The 8,824-nt window shown below is 40.3% G+C and overlaps 1 non-coding gene across 1 annotated transcript; it reads right to left on the bottom strand.

The window, feature by feature from the left end:
- Nucleotides 1-1,622: 1,622 nt before the first annotated feature.
- On the bottom strand, nt 1,623-1,730 carry LOC112804221 (small nucleolar RNA R71). Its single transcript, XR_003202838.1, has one exon. It is a non-coding gene; the product is annotated as a small nucleolar RNA R71 (small nucleolar RNA).
- Nucleotides 1,731-8,824: the final 7,094 nt, after the last annotated feature.

Genomic DNA, 8,824 nt, shown 5'->3' with positions numbered 1-8,824 from the left:
GATCTTTAAATTCTCTTGTCTTGAGTGTTTTGTTGTTTTTCATATTCATTCTCATTTTGTTAGTGTCAATGGTATACAAACTGCTAAGTTTGGAGTCTTGCGTGCATTGTTATTTGATTTTAGTTACATTTTGATTATTAAAAATCCAAAAAAAAATTTTTAATTTGTGTCTTTTCAAGTCAAAAATACAGAGAATTGAAGATTCAGAACATACAGCAGAGGAATTACACAGAAAAAGGCTGGGCGTTCAAAACACCCAGTGAAGAAGGAAAACTGGCGTTTAAACGCCAGCCAGGGTGCTTGGCTGGGCGTTTAACGCCCAAAAGGGTAGTGTTTTGGGCGTTAAACGCCAGAATGTGCACCATTCTGGGCGTTTAACGCCAGGATGGTACAAGAGGGAAGATTCTATTTTTAATTCAAATTTTTTTTCAAGTTTTCAAAATTTTTTCAAAATCAAATCCTTTTCAAATCATATCTTTTCAATCATATGTTTTCAAAATCAATTTCTTTCCATTTTCAAAAATACTTGCTAACAATTAATGATTTGATTCAACAATTCAAGTATGTTGCCTTTTCTTTTGAGAAAGGTTTAATGTTTGAATCATATCTTTTCTGGTTAGCCAAGTCATTAATTTTCAAAAATCAAATCTTTTTAAATTGTTTTTCAAATCATATCTTCTCAATCACATCTTTTTAAAAAACCATAACTTTTAAATCATATCTTTTTAATCACATCTTTTTCAAAATAGTTTTCAATCATATCTTTTTACTTTCTAATTTCAAAATCTTTTTCAAAAATCACTTGATTTCTTTTCCACTCTTGGTTTTCGAAAATCAATTAGTGTTTTTCAAAATGTTTTTAAAATCTTTTACTTAATTTTCGAAAATTTCTTCCCCTCTTCTCACATCCTTCTATTTATGGACTAACACTACTCCTCAATGCACAATTCGAACTCCATCTTTCCTTGATAAGTTCGAATTTTCTATCTCTTCCTTCCATTTTTCTTTTCCTCTGACACCTCAAGGAATCTCTATACTGTGACATAGAGGATTCCATATTTTCTTGTTTTCTTCTCTTTCATATGAGCAGGAGCAAAGACAAAAGCATTCTTGTTGAGGCTGACCCTGAATCGGAAAGGACCTTGAAGCGAAAGCTAAGAGAAGCTAAGGCACAACTCTCTGTAGAGGACCTAACAGAAATCTTCAAAGAAGAAGACATGGCAGCCGAAAACAACAACAATGCCAACAATGCGAGGAAGGGGCTGGGTGACTTTACTGCACCTACTCCCGACTTCTATGGGAGAAGCATCTCTATCCCTGCCATTAGAGCAAACAACTTTGAGCTTAAGCCTCAATTAGTTTCTCTGATGCAACAGAATTGCATGTTCCATGGACTTCCATTGGAAGATCCTCATCAGTTTTTAGCTGAGTTCTTGCAAATTTGTGACACTGTCAAGACTAATGGGGTTGACCCTGAGGTCTACAGACTTATGCTATTCCCTTTTGCTGTAAGAGACAAAGCTAGGATTTGGTTGGACTCACAACCTAAAGAAAGCTTGAACTCTTGGGAAAAGCTAGTCAATGCCTTCTTGGCAAAGTTCTTTCCACCTCAAAAATTGAGTAAGCTTAGAGTGGAAGTCCAAACCTTCAGACAGAAGGAAGGTGAATCCCTCTATGAAGCTTGGGAAAGATACAAACAATTGATCAGAAAGTGCCCTAATGATATGCTTTCTGAATGGAGCATCATAGGTATCCTCTATGATGGTCTGTCTGAACTGTCCAAGATGTCTTTGGATAGCTCTGCTGGAGGATCTCTTCATCTGAAGAAGAAGCCTGCAGAAGCTCAAGAACTAATTGAAATGGTTGCAAATAACCAATTCATGTACACTTCTGAAAGGAATCCTGTGAACAATGGGACGAATAAAAAGAAAGGAGTTATTGAGATTGATACTCTGAATGCCCTATTGGCTCAGAACAAAATATTGACTCAGCAAGTCAATATGATTTCTCAAAGTCTGTCTGGAATGCAAGCTGCATCAAGCAGTACTGAGGACGCTTCATCTGAAGAAGAAGCTTATGATCCTGAGAACCCTTCAATGGAAGAGGTGAATTACATGGGAGAACCCTATGGATACACCTATAATTCTTCATGGAGAAATCATCCAAATCTCTCATGGAAGGATCAACAGAGACCTCAACAAGGTTTTAACAACAATAATGGTGGAAGAAATAGGTTTAGCAATGGCAAGCCTTTTCCATAATCTTCTCAGCAACAGACAGAGAATTCTAAGTAGAGCCACTCTGACTTAGCAACCATGGTCTCTGATCTAATCAAAACCACTCAAAGTTTTATGACTGAAACAAGGTCCTCCATTAGAAACTTGGAGGCACAAGTGGGACAGCTGAGCAAGAAAATTACTGAACTCCCTCCTAGTACTCTTCCAAGCAATACAGAAGAGAATCCAAAAGGAGAATGCAAGGCCATTAACATGACCCACATGGCCGAACTTGGAGAGGAGGAAGAGGCAGAGATTGCCACTGAGGAAGACCTCAATGGACGTCCACTAGTCTCTAATGAGTTCCCTAATGAGGAACAATGGGAATCTGAGGCTCACACAGAGACCATAAAGATTCCATTGGATTTACTTCTGCCATTCATGAGCTCTGATGAGTATTCTTCCTCTGAAAAGGATGAGTATGTCACTGAAGAGCAAGTTGCTAAATACCTTGGAGCAATCATGAAGCTAAATGACACGTTATTTGGTAATGAGACTTGGGAGGATGAACCCCCTTTGCTCACCAAAGAACTGGATGATTTGACTAGGCAGAGATTACCTCAAAAGAGACAAGATCCTGGGAAGTTCTCAATACCTTGTGCCATAGGCACCATGACCTTCAAGAAGGCCTTGTGTGACCTAGGGTCAAGTGTAAACCTCATGCCTCTCTCTATAATGGAGAAGCTATGGATCTTTGAGGTACAAGCTGCAAGAATCTCACTAGAGATGGCAGACAATTCAAGAAAACAAGCTTATGGGCTTGTAGAGGATGTTCTGGTAAAGATTGAAGACCATTACATCCCTACTGATTTCATAGTCCTAGAGACTGGGAAGTGCATGGATGAATCCATCATCCTTGGCAGACCCTTCCTAGCCACAGCAAAGGCTGTGATTGATGTGGACAGAGGAGAATTGATCATTCAAGTGAATGAAGAATCCTTTGTGTTTAAGGCTCAAGGATATCCCTCTGTCACCATAGAGAGGAAGCATGAAGAGCTTCTCTCAAAATAGAGTCAAACAAAGCCCCCACAGTCAAACTCTAAGTTTGGTGTTGGGAGGCCACAACCAAATTCTAAGTTTGGTGTTGAACCCCCACATTCAAACTCTAAGTTTGGTGTTGGGAGGTTCCAACATTGCTCTGAGTATCTGTGAGGCTCCATGAGAGCCCACTTTCAAGCTACTGACATTAAAGAAGCGCTTGTTGAGAGGCAACACAATGTTATATTTATCTATTTTCCTTTGTTATTTTATGTTTTCTGTAGGTTGATGATCATGAGAAGTCACAAAATCAGTTGAAAAAGCAAAAACAAAATGAAAAATAGAAAGAAAAATAGCACACATTGGAGGAAGACCTTGCTGGCGTTTAAATGCCAGTAAGGGCAGCAAATGGGCGTTTAACGCCCAGTCTGGCACCATTCTGGGCGTTTAACGCCAGAAAGGGGCACCAGACTGGCGTTAAACACCAGGAAAGGGCAAGAAGCTGGCGTTAAATGCCAGAAATGGGCACCAGCCCGGCGTTTAATGCCAGAATTGGCATAGAGAGCATTTTTGCCTCTCCACCTGGTGCAGGGATGACTTTTCCTTGACACCTCAGGATCTGTGGACCCCACAGGATCCCCACCTACCCCATCACTCTCTTTCTTCTTCACCCATTCACCAATCACCTCAACACCTCTTCCCCAAAAACCCCTCACCTATCAAATCCCATCTTTCTCTTCACAACTCACATCCATCCTTCATAAAACCCCACCTACCTCACCATTCAAATTCAAACCACTTTCCCTCCCAAACCCACCCTCACATAGCCGAACCTTACCCCTCCCTCCACTCCTATATAAACCCATCTTTACCACCTCATTTTCACACAACCTAAACACTACTTCTCTCCCTTTGGCCAAACCACAAAGCCATCTCCATCTCCTCTATTTTTTCTTCTTCTACTCTCTTCTTTCTTCTTTTGCTCGAGTACGAGAAAAATTTTTAAGTTTGGTGTGGTAAAAACATTGCTTTTTGTTTTTCCATAACCATTTATGGCATTCAAGGCCAGAGAAACCTCTAGAAAGAGGAAAGGGAAGGCAAAAGCTTCCACCTCCGAGTCATGGGAGATGGAGAGATTCATCTCAAGGGTGCATCAAGACCACTTCTATGAAGTTGTGGCCTTGAAGAAGGTGATCCTCGAGGTCCCTTTCAAACTCAAAAAGAATGAATATCCAGAGATCCGACATGAGATCCGAAGAAGAGGTTGGGAAGTTCTTACCAACCCCATTCAACATGTCGGAGTCTTGATGGTTCAAGAGTTCTATGCCAATGCATGGATCACCAAGAACCATGATCAAAGTGTGAACCCGGACCCAAAGAATTGGCTTACAATGGTTTGGGGAAATACTTAGATTTTAGTCCGGAAAATGTAAGGTTGGCATTCAACTTGCCTATGATGCAAGGAGATGAACACCCTTACACTAGAAGGGTCAACTTTGATCAAAGGTTGGACCGAATCCTCATAGACATCTGTGAAGAGGGCGCTCAATGGAAGAAAGATTCAAGAGGGAAGCCGGTTCAACTGAGAAGGCATGACCTCAAGCCCGTGGCTAGGGGATGGTTGGAGTTTATCCAATGCTCAATCATTCCCACTAGCAACCGGTCCGAAGTTACTATAGACCGGGCCATCATGATTCATAGCATCATGATTGGAGAAGAAATAGAAGTTCATGAGGTTATAGCCTAAGAACTTTATAAGGTGGCGGACAAGTCCTCTACCTTGGCAAAGTTAGCCTTTCCTCATCTCATTTGTCACCTCTGTTATTCAGTTGGAGTTGACATAGAGGGAGACATCCTCATTGATGAGGACAAGCCCATCACTAAGAAAAGGATGGAGCAAACAAGAGATCCCACTCATCATGAAATCCCTGAGATGCCTCAAGGGATGCACTTTCCTCCACAAAACTATTGGGAGCAAATCAACACCTCCCTAAGAGAATTGAGTTCCAACATGGGACAACTAAGGGTGGAGCACCAAGAACATTCCATCCTCCTCCATGAAATTAGAGAAGATCAAAGAATCATGAGAGAGGAGCAACAAAGGCAAGGAAGAGACATTGAGGAGCTCAAGCACTCCATAAGATCTTTAAGAGGAAGAACAAGCCGCCATCACTAAGGTGGACCCGTTCTTTAATCTCCTTGTTCCTTATTTTCCTATTTTTTGAATTTTCATGCTTATGTTTATCTATGTTTGTGTCTTATGATCATTAGTGTCTTAGTGTCTATGCCTTAAAGTTATGAATGTCCTATGAATCCATCACCTTTCTTGAATGAAAAATGTTCTTAATTGAAAAAGAGAAGAATTGCATGAATTTTGAATTTTATAACAGATTAATTATTCTGATGTGGTGGCAGTACTTTTGTTTTCTGAATGTATGCTTAAACAGTGCATATGTCTTTTGAATTTGTTGTTCATGAATGGTTGGCTCTTGAAAGAATGATGAAAAAGGAGACATGTTACTGAGGATCTGAAAAATCATAAAAATGATTCTTGAAGCAAGAAAAAGCAGTGAATATTCAAAAAAAATTTATAAGAGAGAAAAAGAATAAAGTTGTGATCCAAGGCAAAAAGAGTGTGCTTAAGAACCCTGGACACCTCTAATTGGGGACTCTAGCAAAGCTGAGTCACAATCTGAAAAGGTTCACCCAGTTATGTGTCTGTGGCATGTATGTATCCGGTGGTAATTCTGGAAGACAGAGTGCTTTGGGCCACAACCAAGACTCATAAAGTAGCTGTGTTCAAGAATCACCATACTTAACTAGGAGAATCAATAACACTATCTGGATTCTGAGTTCCTATAGAAGCCAATCATTCTGAATTTCAAAGGATAGAGTGAGATGCCAAAACTGTTTAGAGGCAAAAAGCTAAAAGCCCCGCACATCTAATTAATACTGATCTTTATAGATGTTTTTGGAATTCATTGCATATTCTCTTCTTTTTATCTTATTTGATTTTCAGTTGCTTGGGGACAAGCAACAATTTAAGTTTGGTGTTGTGATGAGCGGATAATTTATACGCTTTTTGGCATTGTTTATAGTATGTTTTTAGTATGTTTTAGTTAGTTTTTATTATATTTTTATTAGTTTTTATTTAAAATTCACTTTTCTGGACTTTACTATGAGTTTGTGTGTTTTTCTGTGATTTCAGGTATTTTCTGGCTGAAATTGAGGGACCTGAGCAAAAATCTGATTCAGAGGCTGAAAAGGACTGTAGATGCTGTTGGATTCTGACCTCCCTGCACTCGAAGTGGATTTTCTGGAGCTACAAAAGCCCAATTGGTGCGCTCTCAACGGCGTTGGAAAGTAGACATCCTGGGATTTCCAAAAATGTATAATAGTCTATACTTTGCTCGAGATTTGATGGCGCAAACCGGCGTTCCAAATCAGCTCAAAACTGCTCGGCGTTAAACGCCGGAACTGGCACAAGAATGGGAGTTAAACGCCCAAACTGGCACAAAAGCTGGCGTTTAACTCCAAGAAAAGTCTCTACACATGAAAGCTTCAATGCTCAGCCCAAGCACACACCATGTGGGCCCGGAAGTGGATTTTTATGTAATTTGCTCATTTTTGTAAACCCTAGGCTACTAGTTCTCTACAAATAGGACCTTTTACTATTGTATTTTCATCTTTTGATCACTTTAGATCTTAGATCAGATCTTGGTTCTTCTGGTTCCCTCTCTGGGGCCGAAGCCAATGATCACTATTATCACTTATGTATTTTCAACGGTGGAGTTTCTACACACCATAGATTAAGGTGTGGAGCTCTGCTGTACCTCGAGTATTAATGCAATTACTATTGTTCTTCTATTCAATTCAGCTTATTCTTGTTCTAAGATATTCATTTGCACCCAAGAACATGATGAATGTGATGATTATGTGACACTCATCATCATTCTCACTTATGAACGAGTGCCTGACAACCACTTCTGTTCTGCAAGCAAACAAGGCTTGAATGTTTATCTCTTGGATCCCTTAATCGGAATCTTCGTGGTATAAGCTAGAACTGATGGCGGCATTCAAGAGAATCCGGAAGGTCTAAACCATGTCTGTGGTATTCTGAGTAGGATTCAAGGATTGAATGACTGTGACAAGCTTCAAACTCCTGAAGGCTGGGCGTTAGTGATGGATTCTATTCCAACCTGATTGAGAACCAACAGATGATTAGCCGTGCCGTGACAGGGTGCGTTGAACATTTTCACTGAGAGGACGGGATTGTAGCCACTGACAACGGTAATGCCCAACATATAGCTTGCCATGGAAAGGAGTAAGAAGGATTGGATGAAGACAGTAGGAAAGCAGAGAGACGGAAGAGACAAAGCATCTCCATACGCTTATCTGAAGTTCTCACCAATGAATTACATAAGTACCTCTATCTTTATGCCTTATTCGTATATCATCCATAACCATTTGAATCTGCCTGACTAAGATTTACAAGGTGACCATAGCTTGCTTCATACCAACAATCTCCGTGGGATCGACCCTTACTCGCGTAAGGTTTATTACTTGGACGACCCAGTGCACTTGCTGGTTAGTTGTGCGAAGTTGTGATAAATAATTGAGATTGCAATTGAGCGTACCATGTTGATGGTGCCATTGATGATCACAATTTCGTGCACCACTACTATGGCACGTTTCTTGACTGGGATGAATGGAGACATTGCAAATACTGTTGAACGTAACCTATTGATGGATATGGAAGACTTGGTGAATCTAGCTATCAAGGTGGAAAATAGCAAATGATGAAGGGGCTGCATAATTCCTCTAATCCTATTTCAAGGTGGAATTCTAGAGGTGCTAATTTTGGGGAGAAGACTAGATCCAAACCTATCGAATTAAAGGAGAGGCCTGCAAACCAGCACAAGAAGAAGCACACGCCTAATTTCACTTCTAAACCTCCTTCACGGCATCGTGATATTACTTGCTTTAAGTGTCGTGGATTAGGCCATTATGCTTCCGAATGTCCAAATAAAAGAACCATGGTCATTAAAGCGAATGATGTTTTCTCAGAATCTGATAATTCGGATGGGAATGAGGACATGCCACATGCAGATGATACTACAGATGATGACGATATAGTTGAGTATGCTGTTAGTGGCGAGGCCTTTGTTACTAGGCGGATCTTAAATGTCCAAGCCAAGGACGATCGTCTAGAACAGCATGAAAATATCTTTCATACAAAAGTTTTATTGGGAGGTAAGGTTAGACTCATGATCATTGATGCTGGAAGTCATACAAATATTGCTTGCTCTACCCTGATCACAAAATTGGGGTTAAAATGTACTAAACTCCGTAAGCCTTACAAACTGGAGTGGCTAAGTGATGTTGGTGAATTGAAGGTTGTGAATCAAGCCTGCGTACAGTTCTCTATTGGGAGATATAGTGATGAAGTACTTTGTGACGTGGTTCTCATGCAGGCTTGTCATCTACTCCTAGGGCGTCGATGGTAGTATGATAGAAGGGTGGTCCATGATGGTTTTGCAATCCAATATTCCTTTACTTTCCTTAGGAAG

This window comes from Arachis hypogaea, chromosome 5, assembly GCF_003086295.3.
Source record: "Arachis hypogaea cultivar Tifrunner chromosome 5, arahy.Tifrunner.gnm2.J5K5, whole genome shotgun sequence".
NCBI lineage: Eukaryota > Viridiplantae > Streptophyta > Magnoliopsida > Fabales > Fabaceae > Arachis > Arachis hypogaea.
This window is presented reverse-complemented; position numbering and strand designations above follow the sequence as displayed.